The sequence below is a fragment of the Anomalospiza imberbis genome, chromosome 3 (assembly GCF_031753505.1).
Source record: "Anomalospiza imberbis isolate Cuckoo-Finch-1a 21T00152 chromosome 3, ASM3175350v1, whole genome shotgun sequence".
Lineage (NCBI taxonomy): Eukaryota > Metazoa > Chordata > Aves > Passeriformes > Viduidae > Anomalospiza > Anomalospiza imberbis.
Genome location: NC_089683.1, coordinates 110,118,939 through 110,140,700, shown reverse-complemented (window position 1 = coordinate 110,140,700; position 21,762 = coordinate 110,118,939). Strand labels below are relative to the sequence as shown.

General features: G+C 46.0%; 2 long non-coding RNA genes across 5 annotated transcripts in view; both read left to right on the top strand.

Moving 5' to 3' along the window:
* The window catches only part of LOC137471821 (uncharacterized), a 45,082-nt gene that overhangs the window by 11,537 nt on the left and 11,783 nt on the right, over positions 1-21,762 (top strand). Inside the window, exons 1-3 of one of the 3 annotated variants that reach the window (XR_010997875.1) lie at positions 272-1,125; positions 1,775-1,882; positions 5,978-6,052. This is a non-coding gene — a long non-coding RNA (uncharacterized lncRNA). Of the gene's footprint in view, positions 1-271; positions 1,126-1,774; positions 1,883-5,977; positions 6,053-21,762 lie in introns of those variants that run through there. The other 2 variants (XR_010997874.1, XR_010997873.1) reach the window with 2 other exon arrangements.
* LOC137471820 (uncharacterized) lies at positions 10,766-21,175 on the top strand. Of its 2 annotated transcripts, XR_010997872.1 has the most exons (4): positions 10,766-11,229; positions 15,025-15,133; positions 17,063-17,135; positions 17,989-21,175. It is a non-coding gene; the product is annotated as an uncharacterized lncRNA (long non-coding RNA). The 2 variants fall into 2 exon arrangements; XR_010997871.1 differs by having other exon boundaries at positions 15,025-17,135.

The window sequence follows — 21,762 nt, the reverse complement described above, 5'->3', positions numbered from 1 at the left end:
GCCACGGCATTTCCAGCGCTGGAGGGACTGATCGGAGACTGAGAGAGCCGAGCTGCAGCCCATGAAAAGGACTTTCTGAGTTTGTCATCTCTTCGGAGCAGCAAGAGGTTTTATTGTTTAATATTGTTCAATTTTTCTGGTGAATGTTTTGCCTGTTAAATAAACAGGTTTTTCCCACTTTTCTCCAAGGAAATCTTTTCCTGAACCAGTTGAGGGAGGGGCCACTTGAATCTGCTTTCTAGAGAAACCCCTTTGGAAGTATTCTCCAAATTTGCCCTAAACCAGGACAACCAGTACAAACCCAGCACATAAAGGAGATGATGAGGTTGTGGTTAATCTTTTTTGTATCAGTGGAGATCAGTGGCACATAAGGAACAGCCCGTGGTGGGCTTGGCTGTGTCAGGGGACACTGCAGTGCTTGCAGTAAGTGCTAAAATGCACTGAGAGAGAGCAGGACCATCTCCACATAGGAACAGGTTGCTTGAAGCTGGGTCACTCCAAGAATCATTGTTTTCTCAGTGTCTGAAAGCTTTAAAACACTTATTGTTTAGAGCATTTTAAAAGGTTGAATGCAGAAAGAACTAGCAATCCTGCCTCCCCCTCCAAAAAAACCCACCCTAAAATCCAGTAATCCAGTGAATAAAATACTTTACATCAAGCTTCTGTCTAGTCTGACTTTTAAGAGGAGACAGTGGAGTTGGAAACAATCAATAAATAACTATAACAATATTATCTCATCTAAAATGTAAATATAATAAATTGTGCACTGAATGTTTGAGCCAGGCTCACCCTTGGATGTGCTCTTCTGTTTCCCTTTCCACCCAAGCCATGTTCTGTACAGGTTGCAAGAGCCTGGGGTGGACACGGTTGTGACCCGCCCTGTTTTCTCCACCCCAGACAAGTCCCACTCCTGAGGATGGTGCCCATGTCCTGCTGCTCTCTCCATCATGCCAGAAGTGACTCCATCCTTCTGCTTTTCCGGCTCTGCCTGCTTTCAGCAAAACACAACCGGAGCAGGAGCAGCCTCCTCAGGCAGACCTGTCTCAGCCCACAGGAAACCTCAAACCCTGTTTCCCCATCTCACAACAGCCACCTTCACGTCTACATTGATCTGAATAAATTTGGGTATGTATATTTTTTTCAATGGGAAAAATAAAATGTGACTTAAAAGAGGTTTAAAACATTTTTTCCCTAACAGTGAGGTCCCTGCTGACAACAGGATGATACCAGCTGGGATCTACCTTTCTGATCTGAAATCATGAGGATTACTCACATGTCTAAAAATAAGCCCATGCTGAAATTCCCTTGTTGGATTAAGATCTAAGCCCTGCAATTGTCACTTTTCCCACCAGTGTCACTGTCACTAAATATACTGTCCACATTGCTGCCTGTCATTCCCAGATTGTTTCTCTTTCCTCTTTCAATGGAACCTCTCTATATTTCTGTAAGTTTATTTTACTTTTTGGTTGCTTGCTTGTTCTTTTCACCAATTCATCACCTTTCCTGCTACATTCCTTTCCCCAGCCATATATGATCGCCCATTCTGGCCTTTCCATTTCTTCTCCAAGGTTTGCCACCCACTGCTTCAAACCTGGGAGAAGATACCCACACTACAAATTTCTGCAAGTGGTGGAAAAAATATATACAAATTTGCCCTGGATTTGTGTCTCTTCCATGCCAGAAAGGGTAGAAGTGTTCCCAGGGTTGGGCCAATTTGCTGGTAGGGACACTCTGATGTCTAATAAGAGTTGTGCTGACACAAAGTCATTTCCAGGTGGCATGCAGCCTTTTGCATCACCCTGATGAAAAAAGTGGACTCGTGGTTTAGTCACATGTAGAGAAGCAATTAGGAGCAGACATGGGGGAAAGGCAAGGACTTCATGTGAATCCAGCATTTTATTCTGTGCTTTGAAATAAAAAAGTTCACAAAAAAAGTTTTTAAGCTCCTTAAGTTGCGTGGAGCTTGACAGCACCCATGTGTGAGGAGAACATTAAACACTCTTGAAGAACAATCACCTCTATACCTGCTTTACCTGGGTGCAAACCTTCTCACGTAGGAGAAGTGAAGTCACAAACATAATTTCTCATAATGCAGTGTAATATGCTTACAATAAATAGCCCTCTCTGTCCAGAGGGAAGTAATTTTCCCTCTCTGAGCTGCTATTTTTTCCTCTTGGCCTTCCTCACTACTGCATTGATCAGTGTGTCAAAAAGGTCTTAATTTGAGAATTTTCCTAATGCACAATGTGTGCAAGATTAAGCTTTTTTCGAGGATTTGCTGGTGCAAAAGAAATATATTTCACAATAAGAACAATTGCCATTCTAAATATCAAAGCACAATGATACACATTTTATAGTTCTGCTCCAAAGAACACTTTTGTTTCAAATTCCCTCTTTTCAGGAGCTGCTTCTTCTGAAATTTCTCTCTGTTGTTAAGTAGCTCAAAGGGGGATTTTGTGCATGTGCCTGTGTGCATGGGAAGTTTGGCATAATTCATTCAGGATATTGAGGTAATGGGGTTATTCTAAGCATGAAACAAGCTAATTTTCATGCCTTTTGGAAGCTGTTCTCCTGTTTGCCTAATTTCAAACTGTTTCCCATTTGAAGGGTTACCCCTGTACGTTGCAGCTGATGTGGCTGGTCTGAAAAAAGCTGACCAGCTGGGACTGGTCCTGACATGGGCACCTGGCTCTTGTCCATCACCTGGGGTAAATCCTTCCAGTGTGAGCACAAGCCATGGATAGGGCCAGGGGAAACCACAGCCTGCAGCGTCCTCACTGACCATCCAACACCTGGAAGTCTCATGGTAACTCCCAAAACAGATAGGAGTGTCCTTCACATTTGGGAGGTGCTGGAAGCAATTTTTCCAGGCTCATTGCCTCACCGGGCTGAGTGAACTGTGATTTTTACCTTGCTTCACTCAGACCCTCATCTCCTCACCAAAAAGGGGAAACAAGCAGCAGCATCTGCTCTTACAAGGGACATATCGTCCAGTCCATCCCACCTCCCTCATGTTAGTCCCATTAACCACAGGTTAGATGCTTTGAGTGTATTTAGAGGTCTGGAAGTGCCTAAAATCCCACTGAGAGCACAGGAGACTGGGTTCTGAATTGGTTTAGGTGCTTTCAGACCTTCCCATCCCACAGCAAACTTCTGCCAAGCTCCTACTTGTATCTTTAGGGATGAAACTGGGAGGTTGACCCGTGAGCATGCACACTGTCCTTATCTGCCTTTGCTGAAAGCCTTTGAAATCCTTTCCCTCAATTTGATAAGACAACAATTTACAACTGATTTATGCCATGTCCCAGTCCTCATTGTTATCCTGAAAGTACAAGTGCAGCGTGTATGATTCTGAAGATGATTTATAACACCCATAAACACTGCTACTACCTCAGCCAAGCCCTGCATTCACCCCACAGCCCATATGATGCTGTTATTATGGATATGTAAAGCACTCATGACAAGGGACACTCAGGGATTTGGGGAGGCCAGACTCCCAAATTCCACTGTGACAGGAGCTACGTGTTGTGCCAGGCAGAGGAGGGACAAAGGCTTGCCAAGGGAGGTTTCATTTCACCTCAGAGCTGTCCCCATGCTGCAGCTGGCAGGGGACCAGTGCAGCTCCTGGCATCCTTTCTCACCATCTCAGGGTGGCTCTGATCTGTGCCTGGCTCCAGTGTCCCACCCAATGACATCCCCTATCTTCTGGCCATCTCCCACGATTTTCACCCAAGCCCGGTTTTGGGCAGAGAAGTAAGGATTACTTTGCTTATACTTGGCATATCTTGAGATCCCAGTTATACAGGAGGCTGTAAGCTTTATGGCAGACAAAATATTTGTGTGATATGTGAATTAATCAATAAAACAGCTACTGGTAGTGAAACTAAGCATGTCTGTCCCTGGCAGCTGAGAAGGTGCATTCCCAACCCCCAAAGCTTACGAAACAAAAGAGATTATCACTGAAAATTTAATTCCAAACTGTGAAATGACAACCAAAAGAAAGGCTTTTGTTTTCCATCTCCTTCTTTTCTTGAACTGAACAGTACCTAACTGTTTAACATGCAGGGAAGGATTATTTGTGTAGGGCTCTTGTGTAGGTAAAGCACCACGTCCTTGGCCCTCTGCCCACGTAGCTCAGCGCGGGATCTCTTGTTACAAATTGCAGCTGTGTAACATAACAGGAAACGTGAGGCTTTAAGTTATTCCACTGGAAAGATTAATTATTTGGAAAATAGTTATGCAGCAGCTTTGTGTATTTTTGGAGCAAAGGTGACCAGCACCATCTTAAATTTAAAGAAAGAAACCTGCTGGGAAAAGAAAAAGAGGAGCTTTGGGGAGTGAGAAAGACTTGTGACCATTTTTAATTTTTTTAAAATAGTGTTTGAAATGTCTGCTATCATGAAAGGAGCAAAGTTGAGCTCCACAAAGGACAGCCCTGGCAGGGTGAGGGTAAAGGAGGAAGGGGATCTGTTGGATTCAGCTGGACTTTGACCCTTCCCATACCAAAATCTCATCCATCTACTTGGGAGGAAGGTACGAGAATCCTGCAGACAGGGGAGACAGATGAGAGGTGAGTTTGGAGGCACAGGCCCAGCATGGCAGGTCGTGGTATCCCCAAAATATGCTGGAACAGCTCACAGTAAGACACCATACTCTGGGGAGCCTCTTCCCTCCAGGCAAACACTCTTGAAAAGGCAAACATGATGTCTGAAGGGCAATTTTTTTCCATTGGGCAGGTGATGGGATGACAAGTGACTCCTGCTCACCAAAGTAGTGTGGCCAGCAGGACCCAGAGCAGTGATTGTCCCCCTTATGCAGCACAAGTGAGGTTGCACCTCAAACTATGTCTGTCTTCAGATTTGGAGCCCTCGCTACAAGAAAGACATTGAGGTGCTGGAGCATGTCCAGAGAAGGTCACTAAAGCTGGGAAAGGGTCTGGAGAAGCTTCTAGGGAAGCACTGGAATAGGCTGCCTTGGGAAGTGGTGGAGTCACTATCCCTGGAGGTATTTAAAAGACGTGTGGATGTGGCACCTGGGGACACGGTTTAGTGGTGGCCTCGGCTGCGCTGCGTTAATGATTGGACTCGATGACCTTAAAGTCCTGTTCCAACCTAAAGGAGCCCACAGCTCTGTGTCAGCCCCTCAGCCTTTCCTGGGCAGCTGTGAGCTTCTCTACAGAGCCAAGCTCCCAGGATTTTGACTGGCTCCTCTGCACGTGAGCGATTAGAGGACAGCACTCCAGGAGCCAGCTCGCTGCTGCAGTGCCTGGGTGTGGGTGACAGCCAAGTCCTCCCAGCGCCTCTGCAGATGCTTCCCAGTGGCTTCAGAGAGCTCTGCGGCCAGAGAAAATTTCTCCCTGATTAGGATTCCTCTTTGATCCAAACGTGCTTGAATACTGGAGCCCTCTGGAGGCATGTGGTTTGGACAAAGACGTGGTGGTTATTTTTAGGCAGCACAATGCACCTTTTAGTAAAGTTTTTCCACTCAGACACTTAATGCATGGGCATTTTGCAGGAGCAGCTATTCCAGAGCTAGCTTTGAGCTAACCTGGTCTCCTGGGGTGACAGGGACTCTCACTGCAGTGACAGGGACCTGGTGGTCCCTCTCTGTTTCTCAGCTAGAGCTGCTGTAATTAGAGCCCTGAGGGAGAAGCCCTTCTGCATGAACATCTCCGTGGGTTTGGGGATGAAACTCGTGATTTTTGGCCTGGCAGTTGTGCCCTTGGAACCTTCTCCTCTCCTGCAGGCAGAAGGAGCAGGCAAGAGGTGCCCCAGGAGCGACAAGATGTAGAATCCAAACCATGTCCATCATCCCTCCTTCCATCAGCAAGCTGGGGCAGATTGTTTTCAAAGCAGCCCATTTTTCACAATCCCTTCTGTGAAAAGGACAATTAATAATAGAAAGAAGATGCATTCAAGGCGTAAATGTCTCATGATTGATGCAGGAGAGTCCATTATTTTTAATTTTAATGTTTCAGGTCCTGGCAAAGTAGAGCATCAATTTAAGAAGGGGAGTAAAGAAAATTTCCTATAAAATCAAGAATGTTTCCTACGTAAGTAGCAAACCAAACAGAGAGAGCAGTCTCTTAACTTTCCAAGTTTTTTATTTCTGCCTCATTAGCTGCTACCTCAGACTAACCAAAATCTCCATGTTTGTCTAATATAAAACCCCATATTTTTGCAAAACTCTTCAAGCCACAGCAGTTTAGCTCTACCACAATAATTTGACATTCTACTATAGAAAATGTTACTATATGAAACAAAACACTGTATTTTTAAGGAAAAAAAATATGAGGAAATTATTTAATTTGATGTAGTAATTTCAATGCATTTGATAGAAGACAGGAGGCATATTTTTCACCAGCCAAAAAATAACACCAGTCAAAGGCTACTTTCTTCACTGCATTTGCACCTCAATGCACTCCCCAAACAGACTCCACAAAATTCTTCTGGTCTGGGACCTGAAGAATCCCACCCTGCCCCATAGCCCACATCCCCTGAGAGATGCCTAGACAAATCATCTCTGGTATCACCATAGCACAAGTGAATTACAAGTCATCTCTAAGCTACCTTGCTTATCATTGCATGCCACTAAGCTGTCCAAGAAAGGACCATGGTCATTCAAATGGAAAGGTCTGGAGAACACCATAGTGCTGAGCTATAATTCCTGCTGGGGGAAATACCTCTTCTGTCTTCTGGGGCACGGACTACAGGGACAAGCCAGGGTGACAAAACTCCTTATTTGGGTTTTTCAGAGAACTGCTTGAAGTTGGGTGAGACAAACAGAAGGCAAAAGTGAGGTGTGTGGGGAAAAGGTCAGTGCATAAACCTCTTCTGAGGAAAAAAGAAGCCACTGTGCCTAGCAGAAATGTGGTTAGGTCTGAGGCTAGCAGAGGGCTCAGCTGTGAAACAAAGACAGCATAGATAAGCTGAGAAGCTTTCAAGAAAAGAGGTGTTTTGGGCAAAGCAACCAATCTTCTACAGTCAAAAGTCACCTGAAGACAGAAGGTGCCTGGAAGAGCAAGCTTTTGGTGCCAGCTCACAAGCAGGCTGCACAACCAGAATTGGCACCAGAGAGGTTGGTTGACATAATGGTCTTTAGAGTTTGCCAAAGAGCCAGATGTTCCTTGCCATGGGGGAATTGTCTTCCTCACCCTGGCATCTGGTTCCTGTAGCTGCCCGTAAAAGAAAGGGGCAGGCACATTGTGCAGAGGGGCAGGTGGCACATTGCAATGGTTTTTTTTCAAATAATTACCAAGAAGAAGTATTAGAACAATTTTTGGCTGAAACAGATAGAGATAAACACTGTGAACAAGTTCTGTGAGCGTGGCTTAGGGAATCACTGAAATTAGTATTTATCTCTTGATATTTCAGAGTGCTGGGGTTGATGATTTCAGCAATGAAGGATTATTTGGCAATAAAGCCCTGTTTCTGGTGCTGAGCAAAGAGCAGATCCTTAAGTGAGCAGGCAGGCAGGCTGCGAGTTATCCTGTGCCCACTCACTCTGATTCATACCCTAGGGGTAGAACACCAAGCTCTTGCTAACCTTCCTGCAGAGCTGGGCATTTCTGAAACTACAAAAGAACAAGTGAAGGGCTTCAAAAATAAGACAGAAAAATAGCTATTCTCTTCATACCCCATTCGAGCAACCAACAAAATATTTATGTTAGAGGCTGCTGCAAATCTGGCATCTCAGTTATGTGCTGGGGTCACACTACTGCCTTCATAAAGCTCTGTGGGGTCCTTCCCTTGAGCAGGGCCTTTTCCAGGTGAGAAAAGCAGTGTGAGCGCAGGAACCGAGGCTCCAGGTGCAAATCCCTTCCTGATGGGGGAGGGTTATCTGTTGCAGGGCCCCACGGGGCAGAAGTTACACCAGCCTCAGTGCTCCCCACCCTGGGTCCAAGGGTTTCCAGCCAGTCCTTCCTGCCTGTCCTTGGCTGCTGCTCCCCCACCATCCCATTTTGGCCCTTGCTGATCTCCCTGGAGCTCAGAAGAGGCAATGGGAATGTCTTAAGGAGAGAAGTCTGGAAAAATCAGGAATGCTTCCTAAAACCCTGGCTTGTGTGATATCTCTCTGCTCAGAGCACACATTAGAGGGTTGTTTCTTCTAAATTGAAAGCTGTGATAAACTCAGCTGCTGTCGGCTCCATCCCCATCTTTATCCTTCGGAGTTAATTGGCTGGGATGAAAGGGGAGATTCCCACTTCACAGATAACTCCTGGCCTGCATGCTGGAGCAGACCTCTGCATCTTGCTGTAACAGACTCTGGGCCTTTTTTTATTTTCCCAGAGCTGCCAAGGGAGCAGGGAGGGGGTGCGAGTGGCACTGGGCATCCTGGGGATGCAGCTTGGACCACACGTGGTGGCCCTGCTCGGCTCCCCAGCGCTGCTGTGGAATCATGGTGGAGCCTGGGCGATGTCTGAGCCACCAACACCAGCAATTAAGTGTAATTATCCAAGGGGAGTGTGTGTTACATGGAAACACAGTCCTGCCAGGAGTGCTGATGTTCAGAGGTAAACACAGAGCTGAGTGGGGATAGAAAAGTCAACTCTCTTTAAAAAAAAAAAAAAAAAAAAAAAAGGTTTTTTTTTTCATTTTCATGCTCACTGTTACAGAGCTGAGCCTTAGGGGGTTGATTTCTTTACAGAGACAGCGTTCAGGTGTTTGAGGTTCACCCCACTGCCCACCAGATGCACCAGTGATGACAACCTGGCCTTGTCCTCTGTGCAGAATGACCTCAGCAAATCCTACCCATGGGGGGGATTGGTGAGACACTGCCATGAGGAAGTGAGAAACCTCAGGAGCTCTCAGTGGGCTGGAAATTAGGGTGGAGAAGGTGAGGTGAGCATCCAAAGAATGGGTGAAGATGGGCCCTGAAAACTGGGAAACCATAAAACTTCCCCATTTTATGGTTTCTATGTGGTTTCAGTCACCTTGAGTGGGACTGAGCAGGAAAGCTAAAACAATGACCTAGATAACATTGCCGGGCGAAACAAAGGACAAGATGTTTATTGGGGAGTAGCTCCTGGCTGGCTCCACTCAGGCTGCAAAGCATTTACTCTTCTCAAGACTAAATCTGAGATTAAAAGGAAGAACTCAAACATTAAAGGACCCCAGGGCCCAGCCAGGGCTTGGGAAGGAGGGGAATGGAGAGGCTGTGGAGCCATGCCCACTGAGGAGAGCAGCCACATTTTTGGAATTAGAAAAAAGGCCTTTACTTGGATGGGGCTGGTTTGATGTTAATCTATGAACTGGCAAGGCTCACGTGCCTTCAGACTGAAGGGGCCACGGGGCACAAAATCCCAGACAGATGTGCCAGAGCCACCTGGGGGAACTGCTCCTCTGCTTGAAGGGACCACTGTGCCACCTCCTGTTGGATCTCACGTGTTGGACAGCATCAAAAGAGATGCCGACACCTCCTAACCCTGATAAAGGAGCACCTGGGGGAAAAAAAGCATTGCAAGGAGGAAAAAATTTTGGAAAAAACCTCTCTTTGGGTTGAGAAAATTTTGGTGGTATCAGGCAATATTTTCAAAAGTGGCTTGTAATTATATGTAAAAAAAAAAGCCATGGGTTTGTGCCAAAGTCTCCTGAAATTACCAGGGAAATGACCTTGGATCTGTCCCGATCGGGATTGAAGGGGATGGTTCATTATATAACCTCAGCTTTATATTACAAATGCCTCAGGACACTGGGGTTTTTACATATCAGGCAGAGTACTTGGTGAGAGGCTTTGAGGTGGGAATTACAGCCCTCTATTTTTCTGAGCATCACAGAAATGTATCAAGGCCGTAGGGAACATTAATATATTTTATTGGACAAGCCACTAGAGCTGGAAACAGCTTGTCAGCTGTTGGGCACACAAAAGCTTCCAGAATAAAAGCAAAAAAACTTAAAAGCTTTTAAAAAGTTCCCAGAAATCTCCCACTTGTGCCAACAACACCTTAAATAAACCATCAAAAGTAGCCAGACAAAGACTAAAAATATTCACAGAAGTCAAAGAAGTTCTGTAAGTGTGGATCAACTTTGGACAAATTATAGCTGCTTTGCTTGAAAGGCAATTTTTTTTCCTACACAATAACAAATCCTCTTTTTTTTTTTTTTTTTTCATAATTTTCTATCAAGACATGAAAATTTAATGAAGAGATTGATTGAAAACCAGCCAGGCTCGACACAGATGGAACTCTGACCTAAGCAGTTTTTATTGATTCGAAACTCTGATTTTTTTCTAAAAATAGCCCTGTAGGAAATCCCTGTGGATTGGCAGGGCATTCTTGTGGTTGGTGGGAGGGCCTGAGCTATACAGGTATCTTGAATGAACAAGACCTGATGGCAAGAGAAATATTAATATTATGAATGAGCCTGAACCGGAGCATTCCAGCTCTGGAGCCTCATCCCATTTTGTGTTTGATCCTCTTCAGTGTCCAGGACCAGACAGCTCATAAGGCTGAAGCTCCTCCAGTCACTGGACTTGGATTTCTGAGAAGTTCAGTTGAAAAGACAAGTTAAGTCAAGGCAAAAAGAGAATATTTCTCATTTTCTGTATCCTGCTTCCCTCGTTTTGTGAGTTGTAAGGAAAATTAGACAATTTCCTGTAAACCTGTACAGCTGAAGAGTTACTCGATCACTTTTTGCCCAGGAACTTGCTGCCTGCTTTGTCTATCTTTAACAAAATACAAGTTTTTGCTCAAGTAAGAGGCTGGATATTACTTTGGCATTTCTTATTCACATTCAAAATCAGCCATGTTGGCTCAAGCTGATTATCCCTGCACTGCCTCTCATTCCAGGCACTTCTCCATCAGAGGAAAAGGAGAATATTCAAAGCAAAGTCCACAGGTTATGCTTTTTGTTTGCTCTGCAAAAGGAATTTCAAGTGAGGCTGACATCCCAGAACAACCATAGGCACCAAGGAAGGACTCCATGATCCATAGGCCAGGATTGAAATGAGGATGCAGAGCAGTGTCTCCTTCTCTTTGGGCTCCTCATTGAACTGGGGTTTTTGTCAAAGGCACAAACCCTCAGCCCCTTGCAGCGTCAGACATTTGTTTAAGTCATGGCGGCTGCCAGAAGAGAATAGCTGTCAGTGTGAAATTACAAATCATTCTGCATAATGCCATGCTGATTACCATGAAAGCAATGGCAGGATTGGAATTTTACTCCTTTTTTTAAAAATTTTTTTTCCTTTGCTGCTCAAGGCAGCAGCCTCACCAAGGCAGCATTTTGTGCTCAGGTCTGTGTGGCTGGCCCGATGTCACTCCTTTTACAGTTCCACAAAAAGGTTCAGCAGGTACCTTAGGGCAGGTGGATGATCGTACAGCAAAGTATCCTTATGGAAAGGGCTCCTGCTCGGATTCTCGGATTCCCTCCAGCAACAGCATGGGGGAAGCAATTTTCATCTTCCTTTTCATGGAAAGCCCAGAGAAGAGAAGCACAAAAGCCCAAAGTCACTTGCCCTTGCCTGCATTCACAACACAAGTGTCTAGAAAGGACTTTGCACTTGGATGTCTGGAGCCACTCACCCGGGGATCCCTCAAGTGCCTGTAGCATGATGCTGCCATCCAGCAGGGCTCGGCTAACATCCACCACCTCAAGTGCTCACCCCCAGTACTGCTCTGTAGTCGTGGCTAGCCTTCCCACAAAACCTGATTTAGATTGTTTAAGATGAGCTCAGGTTAAGCCAGGCCATCAGTGTCGTCGTGTTTTTGCAGTAAGAAGGTCCTGGAAATTTTGACCAGGGGGATAATTATGAGGGAAGGTGCTTGGGAAGGTGCTGTTTTGTGATGAGCATTTGTCCAAGGAGAATCCTCGGCCCAGTGAAAATATTTTGTAGTCATGACAAAAGCTGGACATCACTTAATTCTACTTGATGTGAAGCAAAAATTATCATTGTCAACATTTATTTCTCTCTGATAGAGAGTAAGAGACTGCTTGACTCGGGACTTTGCTGTGTGGAGTCATCTGGATTAAAAAATAATTAAAAGAGATGTAGCAATGAAGTATGACAAGGGGCATAGCTATGAAACAAGAAGCAGAAGACGGGCTGGTCTTTTCACCTTAGCCATCAGTAAACCCAGCTACTCCAACCACAAACAAAATGTATTTCATTGCCTCTCTGTGCCTGGACAGCTGGGGCTCCTGCAAAAAGCAAGAGTCCCTGGGGCATCAGCCTAGTGCTTGTCCCTGGGGCATCAGCCAGATGTGCCTGTTGTTGGCTCCACACTGTGCCCTGCCTTGGGCAGAAAGGTTCTCCCGGAACATTGCAGAGCTGGAGGTGTTGTGCTTGCCCCATTTCATGCTGGACTCTAACCCAAATTTGTTACATATGCGCTCCACTCAGTAAACATACACCTATCTTATAGATGTCTCCTTCCTTCTGTCCTGTAGCAAATTAGGTGGTGAAACTGCAGTTCATGTGGTGTGTTGATAAAATTCTGCGCACAGTGCCGCTGATGCGAGGCTGTGTCTGAAGGGGAAGTGTAGATGGGGTTTAGGGTGGTGCTCAAGTGCTTTGCTGATCCCCATTCCCAAAGATTCTTCTCAAAGAAATCTGAAGGGTCTTTGTGAAGAGCCTGAAGATGGGATTTTTTGGAGTCTGGGAAGGGCTATGGGTCACAAGAGCATATGGAAAATTTGCCAAAAATGGGGTCCTGCAATAAATAATAAAAAAAAAAGGTATCAGGCCCTCAGAAGAGCTGACATGTCACTCTCCCCTGCAGGATCCTGCTCTGTGTGAAGTGGAATCCACCACTGGTTCACTATCAGGCTTCCCAAAGACTTAGAATACACTGTAAATCAAGCTTTCTGCCTTTTAACCTACCCTAGAAATGCTGTCTTCCCTCTTCCTGGCACCACGGAGTTGCCAGCAGCACCATTTCAGAGAGCAGAGAAGAGACGTTCATCTTCTTTTGTAACACCCTCAGTTTTTGCTTAAGTCAAGATGTGCTCATCTACCATTTTCTGGTGAATCACAAGCTAGAAAAAGATTCTGGATGCTTCAGAGAAGGGCTGCACGAAGCCCTCAGTCACCATGAGTCACTTCTCTGCCAAATGCTAATTTTGCTTCAGAAGCATGTTTTACTTTTGAGAGGACTTTTTTCTTTTTTTTTTTTTTTTTCTTCTCAGTTCAGTCATTTGAGGACACATCCTGCCTAGGAGGTGGTGAGCACCCAAAAATCCTGTGAAATTTGTGGGTGCCAGAGCTTCTTATGTGGGATTTGGGACTAGAGCTTCTTTGGCTGTTACTTAGTGTAGACATCCTGATTTCAGAGGAGCAACTTAATTTTGTAATCAGTACAGTGGTCTAAGCAGGATGTTAAAAACTGATCAGAAAAAGCGAAGCTTCACATAGCAAGGAGGAGGATTTCTTAGGGGGGTCCTCGAAATCACATCTTTGAACTATTTGCTGCCATTGTACTTGAAAAAAAATCTTATTCCCAATGGCAGCAGTAAGGATGCCTGGCAGGTTTGATGGCATTTTCAGGATTTTTCCTCTCTCCCAGTCTGTATGCTTGTGTCCTTCTCCCTTTCTCTTCCTTCATTTCATCAAGCTAAACCACGTGAGTATTAACTGCCATGCTAAATACATGTCAGTGCCTTCAGAGGAAATAGAGCAGTGGTACCATCACAAGCTTCCCTTTTCCTTGTGGATAAAACTGGGTAGGTCTTGTTGGATGCACATAAGCTGTCGTGTTTAAATGCTTAACCATCAGCCCTCAGTGGGCAAAGCCTCTGGAAGCCATTGTACAGGAAGATGAAGCTTGCAGAGGACATCCCTCCCCAGAAATGGAGTCAGTGAGGATGCCAAGATTTGGCCCTGTTCCCCAGCAAACAGGAGAGATGCTGCACCACAAGCAGCCACATGGAAGTTTCTCTTCCTCCTTCCTTTCCCATCTAGCTGAAGGCTAGAAGTTTCCACCGAATTGAGTGTTGGGGTGGAGGCTGCAGATGGAGGACAACCTGCAGAGCCAAGCTGTGCTTGCTTTGTAGGGTAACAGTGGTGGAGCAGCAGAAAGCCAAGGTGGAGAGGGAGGCAGACAAAAAAAAAAGACAAATAGGAAGCAGAATTCAGAAAATTCTTTGACCCATCCTCTCCCACCATGAGCATAATCATGGTACACTCACATGAACAGTTAAGTACCTGCTAAAAAGCCCGAAACACCAAAGAAAATGCAGGATGTAGCCCCAGAGGCAGTAGGAAGAATGAAGAGAGATCCACCCTCCTCCAGGAGGTGTGGGACATAACCTGGCACAGGGAAACAAGCTCTGCTTCTTGCTTGAAACATGCCCAAATAATGTCTTCAGTGCTGAGACCCTGAGTGAGGGCTTCTAATGATTTATTTACATCTGGGGTTGTCTCCCCTTGGTGCTCACATATCTCTGTGCAGGGCTGGAGCTCGCTAGTGAGAGGTGGGAAAGCTCTATTAAACCATTAAGCCTCTCCCCCGAAGCGTGGGGCCTGTGCTCTCCATCTGATAGAGACTGATACTGCAGTTTATCTCTGCCAGAAGTCTTTGAACACTTAGCATCTGTCTCTCAATCTCGTTGTTTTCTTAAAATACCACATCCTTGGGCCCTGCTGTTATTTTAGCAGAAAAAGGGAAAGGCCAGGGGGAAACTGTGCTTAACCAACCCAAAGGAGGTGACGGGGTGGATGTTCTTTAGCTAGCTGAGGTAAAGACACTGTCTCCTGTGACATCCCCCTGGACAAAGCGCAGGTTAGAGGAAGGGATGGCAGGGTGGCTTGAAAGGCAGCTGAATGTCTGGGTCCAGAGGGTTGTGGTTGGTGGCACAAAGCCCACTCAGGGGAAAATTGATGCAGGGATTGATAGCGGAGCCCCCCAGTGCTGCCCCACATCTCTGTTAAGGACTTCAAGGAGAGAATAGGGATGCATCCACAGGGAATTCACAGATGAAACAGGACCATGTGACCTCCAGAGGTCTCTTCCCACCTCAACCCTCAATTTCCTTTCTGAATTTTTCCCAATGAGGAAGCCTTCTCTGCCTCAGGTTGTCTACATTCTTCTAGGAATTGTCATCCAAGATATGTGGCATCATCAGCCAAAGATTTCCAGCATGGGGAAACTGAGTCCTATTTCAAAGGCAGATATTCAGCAACCAGTACTAGCTTTGATCAGGTATTTCGCTGCTCTTTCCCAAAGAGATGATATATTAATCATAATCTTTGGAGGGTTTCAGCAACTATGGGATTTTTTAATCCAGTGAACCAGAGCTGTGTTACAGCTCCGTGATATTAGCAGAGTCTTCCTGCATTACACCTTGCCTGGAAGTTTTATTTCAATAGGGGAAACCATTTGTTCCCTGCCACCTCCTGAGTTGGCCAGGCATTCACAAGTCTATTGCTAACCTGCTTTCTCTAATGAAAGCATCAATTCCCAGCAGCAATAGTTGTCATTAAATCAATAAGACACGTAACCCATTCTTCTGGTGCCTCACAAAAATGCTCAAGCAAATTGTTAACAAGATTTGCTAATGCTGGGGTCCCACAGTCTGGAAGTCTCTGCAAAAAAGTAATGGTATTTGGCTCACAGAAGAAGTTTCCTGGTTTGCTTTGGTCTCTGAAATATTTTAACCCTGTTTTTCCTACAATTTTTCAGTGTTTGAAACCTGTGGAACAACTTTGCTTGGGTGGAGGCAGTTCAGGCTGGAGCAAAGCACTGACAGCAAATATCAAGGATAGTTTTCTGCTGGTAGTCAAACACTGCCTCAGAGACTGTCAGTTCTTGGTTTGCCCAGCAATTTATTTTTCCCCCAGGAAAGCACTAAACTGGCTCCTAGTAATCCCTGGGGGGTTTCCTCCTCTCCCTGGGATCTATTCCTGATATGTTTCCTCAGTCTCTTGAATGTAAAAGTATGGCCTCTTGCCGTCTCCCAACACTCTTCTGGGTGGTTAAAAACCCATTCCTGGAAATCTGGAGGCTGGCTAAAGTTTTAAGGGTGAAGTGATGACCCAAAGCTTGGCAGGTTGGCAGTTTTGCCTCCTGAACATTTCTGACATTAAAGTGCAGCTGACGTGGCTTTTCTCTCGAGCACTGGGTGCAGCATATGCTGACAAGGGAGTGTTTCTATGATAAGAACCAACCTTTTTTACTGGTTTTATGGGGTTTTGGTGTCTGGGCCTGACCATGTCCCTGAAAGACCTTCGTCCGTGTTTGGACGTGTGTGCATTGACATAGTGAGATCGAGGGCTGCAAAAATAAGGATCCTACTGCTGACCTTCTGACTTGTAGACCATAATTAGTTTATGTCTGAAAAGCATGGCAACAGCAAAACATCACGTGTGTCTGTTTGGAGAGGCAAGCAGGGAAGCTAGGATGGTGATGATGCTCGAGGAAGAAGAGAAATATAAAAGGAGTGAACAAGCTGGCAAAGGGGCCAGGAATGCTGCAGAAGGAAGACACAGGGAATCAAGCTGATTGTGAGGAAGCAGAGGCTGTGCTTCAGAGCATAAAGGGGAGCAGCACACGGAGGAAGGCACGAAGGAGCAGGACTGCCAGGGAGATGGATCGGATGGGCAGGCTGTGGATTGAAGGCGAAGGCACAAAAGGGCAAGGATGGATACACACAGCTTTGCAATTAGCAGCTGTGATTTATGGTGGCTTCTTTGTCTTATCATCCTGCCCTGGCAGATGTCCTGCCAGCAGGGGCAGTCGAGGGGTGCCTAGGGAGGGGACAGAGGGCGTTTTAAATAGTCAGACCAACCGAGAGGTATGGAAGGGACTTTCTAGTAATCCGTACAGCCTACCCAGGCAATTCTCATTAGCAATATCTGAATTAAATAGTAGCTAGCCTTTTTTTTGCAATAATTTTAGGAAATTCTCCGTTTATCCCAACATCTTGGCTTCTCACAGCAGGTTTCTGTTCCCTCGGACAGAGCTTGAACACGCAAAGCTGGTTTGGGCTTCAGCTGGTGGCTGGTGAGGGGCTGGGGGGAGTTAAACAGGAATGAAGGTGATACAGAGGAAAAACGTCCTTTGGTGGCACAAATCTGCTCCACTGCTCCCTGATCCTTTCTCCTCATCCTGATCATCCCCTTTTTTCTGTAGACACAGACACAATTTTCTGTCCTATCCCTGTGCCAAAGCTCGAAGCATTGTGATTGCATGGCCATCATGCAAGGTAAGACTGTGAGGCTGATGGAGAAGCTCCAAACCAGAAGCTCCAAATCAGTTAAAGATATTTAACTTTGATTTATTTTCAACAAGTTGTTTACACCTCTGGAAGATGAACACCGTCGGTAGGGAGCAATGGGCTAATCCTAACCTGGGGCTGCTCCAAAGGGAGCTCCATCACTGCCAGTTCCTGCCACAGAGGAAGGGGCATCTGAAGGAGGAACTGGGGCTGCACAGAAGGAGGAACAGGAGACAAAGGGTGAATTTGGGAAAGGAGGGTGCACTCCCTTGGGAGCAGAGGTCAGAGAGGCTCCAACGTTCAGAGGGAACCAGCTGCAGCCACAGCAAAGGCCAGTGGTGGGGCAGGAGGGATGCAGGGTGACCACAAGCTCCTCTGCTGGGTGTCCCTCAGGGAGTGAGTCAGGACATGTGGGCTCACTCTTTCCTATAATAGTTAGGGCCGAGGGTGTTTACCCTGTCTGCTTGGGCAGCTGGAGCACAGGCACCCTTTGTAGTCCTGCAGGAACCCACCTGCAGCTCCAGGCTTAAGGGCTTCACGCCCAGGGCACCTCGGGACTCATGTCTCACTCAGGGGAATCAAGAAATAAAGCTCCTGGTATTGGCTGTGTTAATAATGACACCACACACATTTATATATAAAGGCAATTACATGAGTATATTAACTTTGCTTCACTGTTCAATAGCTCCAGGAAAGCTGATATTTGGAATGAGCACACTTTGGTAAATCACTCCCAAACACCTGATTTTTTTGCCCTGGCCTAGAAATGAGATTAATGCACTTTTTTTCCTCTCTTAATCTGCTTTTGAAATTTCTGTTGCTGTTTTTCTCTTATCTGCAGGTCCTTTAGATGAGCTGCAGCTACCTGCTTGTCCAGCTAGACTGCTTTTTCTTGATATCCCACACTCTTCCTAGTATTCCTTGGAGGCTGTAGCAGCTTCCATGCCCATAGAGGAGCTCAGGAGGAGCTTTGCCTGGGAAATGGGGATTTGCTGCCTCTTAGGCTGAACAACAGCACACACTGTGGTAGTAAAGCATTAAATCTCCTCTGGCATTTTGTGTAAGAGAAGCAACCCTGAGGTTTTCTATCTGGTCTGGGGAATGGGCATCCCTGTTTCTCCTCTAAGGCAATCTATGAGCAGCGATTTAGAAATGCAAGTCAGGTGAAATACAGGTCATCCCCATTTCCAGTGGCTGCTTTTAAAAGAGTCAGAATACCCAAAAAAAGGTGAAAACATCTGCAGGGGACAGTGTCCCAGGCTTGCTTCTGACAAGAGCTCATCCCTGTGCTTGGAGGTAACTTCTCCTCCCAGCTGAGTCCTGTGTCCTCTTGGAGCCAGGAGCCTGCAGCAGACTCTTGAGAAGATGCCTTGTTAGAGGTGCCTCAGTCAAGCATCCATGGATCTCAAATTAAGGAGGAAAAGTGAAGTGAATCCATTTTTATCCTGGAAAGCAGAGGTTACTGGCCCTGCCTGGCTCAGTGGGGTGCTTCCTGCTCTCCAGAGGGGAGCTGGGGTTTGCCCTTTGCCTGCTTGGAGCAGTTTCGACAAGTTCGGGAAAGAGGGAAGCAGTGGAAAAAAGGATGGGAATAAATAAAATAAAGACAGGAGAGAGAGACATTCTTTATGATAATACTCACTGCCCACCTGCAGAAAGGGAAAGAAACATGCTTGGGTGTTTGTTGCCCTTTCAAAAACACATAGAAATGAAAGTGCATAAATTGTTTAAAAAAGCAACACCTGCCAAACTGAAGGGGAGGAGGAGGAGGAGGGGAGAAAAGAAAAAGACATCAATTGTAGGGAGAGTGGAAAATATTTTGATTGAAAAATGTCAACAAGCTCCCCTAGAAGCAACAACAAGCAGCAGTGATTGTGTTTGTAGAAAACAAGCCCTTCTTCCTGATGTAGAAGATTGACTTTATTTTTCCCATATGAAAGCCATATAAAACCTCCCAGACATCCCAGCTCCATCCACTGAACTCCCCAGAAAACTTTGGGTTGCAGAGAGGAGAAAATAAGGGGAAAAAGCCCTCAGGCACAAAATATGACAGCAAAGTCCAGACCCTATTGACCTAAAAATAGCCCTGAGGGCTGGACTCTGTGTTGGCAGTGACGTTTCAGTGGAGAAGCTCTTCCCACACATCCTGGCTCATAGCTCAAATCCAGGCACAGAAAGGGATTTTTGAGGTGTTTGGGTTGTTTGCAGGTTTAGTGCCTCGCCAATGACTTCTAGGGTTTTTCATTCCCTAATCCTATGTGAGCACTGTAGGCCAAGAGAGACATAATCCAGACTCTTGAATGAATCTCGCAGAGTTTTGTTCTTAGACAGAAAATGAATTAGGTTAAGCGGGGATTAGGGGAGACACACCACATGCCCACTTGACCCCATGCAATCACAATTGTTTATGTGTGAGCTGGAGGAAAAATTGGTTTGGGAAAAAGAGTAAGTGTAAAAAATTAATGGGTTTTGCAAAGGGAAAAAAAAAAAAAAAGTAAATAAAAAGTAAGCTTGGAGGGTCGTCACTTCCCGCGGTACTGAATAGCCCTGGAGGTGTGGGGGAAAATATATCTAAGATGGAGACAGTATCCATGGAAAGATGGAGGCTCGGTGCCTGTGGATAAGTCTGGGAATATTGAAACAAAGCTTCCCTGAGCTAAGAAGGCTGGATAGGGACGGGATACCAGCAAAAATCATGAAGATTCAGGTGCTATTTTACGAACTGCAGCAGGGGGTGGTGATGGCCTATGGTTCATCTTCCTTAGCCCTGGCATTTCTCTGGCCCTGTGAGGCCAGATCCTGCCCTGTGTGCCATACTGGAGCCGGGCTTGCTGAGCATGGAGCACAAAGCTTGCTTTCTGGGTTTTCTATTTTAAGCAGCTTCCGTCAGAGGTGAGGAGTTGAAAGTTGCCATGCCGACAGGGAAATTTCAGGCCCTAAAATAGTCAAAACTTGCTCCCTCATCATGTGAGCGTGCGTGTGCTTCCTGCAAGGGAGGCGAGGACCCAGCTAGGAGGGCGTAGGGAGGCTGTAAGGATGCAGGGAGGGAAACCATCATCTCAAGAAAACATCTGTAGGATGCTATCCGTCCCCTTTCCTATACCTATAGCCTATCTGGATAAATTATCTGGGCAACAGACTGCATCAGCAATGGGGGATCTTAATGATCACAGTATTAAAAATAATGATTCTTCCAGTTTTCACTGTTACTGACAGTGCTAGAGGTCTTAGGCACTGGATCTTCATAAGGAATCCAGTCCTCAGGGGGAGACACAGAGAGAAGAGAAAAATGAAAAGGGTGGTTTTTAAGAGGGAATATGTATTTCTCAAGGAGTTCTTGCAATGTGCTTGTGGAGCATTAGTGTTCCATCAGGATGTAAAAGATTTGCAGCTGTGTGCTGGAGATACCCAAAGGCTGCACCAAGCACTCAGCTGCCTCCTGTTGCTCATGGGCCTGAAGTCTCCTGACATGCAGGGCTAAATGGGCTTGGGTTTGCCTTTTTCCTGCTGTTCAATCCCATTTCGCCAAAAATCCCAAAATGTGGAATTTTTTGGTACGTTCTTTAAAACTGGAGTAGACCCTGCAGAAATGCCCAAACTGTTCAAACCCATGACACAGATCTGCCAGTGGTTAGGGGGCATTTTTGTCCCTTGTACATGCTTGGGTGAGGTTATTCTTCAGTCTCACAGAAGCACGAACACAAATGCTGTTTAGACATCCCCAAATGAGGACAAAATCTATTCCCTACACATGCCCTCATAAATGAGCCCCAGCAGAGCCCACAAAGCTCCTCGCTGCATTTTGGCAGGGAGAAATCACAGCTCACCTTCCATTTCCCACATTCTGCCTCTTTTCTTTCTCCCTCCCTCGCTCCTGTTGTTTTTCCCTGCTTGCCCCTCCAGCCAGTTGTCGCTTTGCAGTCCACGCTTACAAATGTAATTTCTTCTGATGTATGAATATTTCACAAGCGCTCCCTCCCTGGGGATGCTGCCTGTGAGGAGGAGGCAGCCTCTGTGGGGATGGAAATGGTAGCAAATGACAATCTTAATGAAAGATCTCTCCTCCAAGGGCGTCTCTGCAGAAGAGAACACCATCCTGCAAGAGCTCCCAGCTCGCCAGAGCACGCCCTGCTCTCCGGCTGCTTCATTGCCTTTGGCCATGGGTGGTGGATGTATAGAAAAATACAGCTCAGTCTTTTCCCAGGATACACTGTTCTGTAGGCTTGGAGGGTCTTGGGATGCTCTGGTCTGAGCTCCTCATTAATCTGTTGGAAATATCTTCCCTTCTGTAGATGAACAATGGCATAACCCAGAGAGTGACATGGTGCTTTGCGTGAAATATTTTCCACCTCATGTCCAGACAGAGGAAATTAACCGCATAATTCCATCCATCCTGAAACTCCTAAGCTGCTGATAATCAAAATATGTATCTATTGCAAACACCAAATTAAGCATCTTCACTGAAACATGCACATGGGACCCTGTTTCCCTGCACTACCACATCTCCATCCCCTCCCAATCTCCTTGACTATCCTTTCTACGCCTGCAGGCCTTCCAGAGGGGCTGGCACCCAACTGATGTGTTTTCCTAGACACTCATGACCTCCAGACCCATCCAA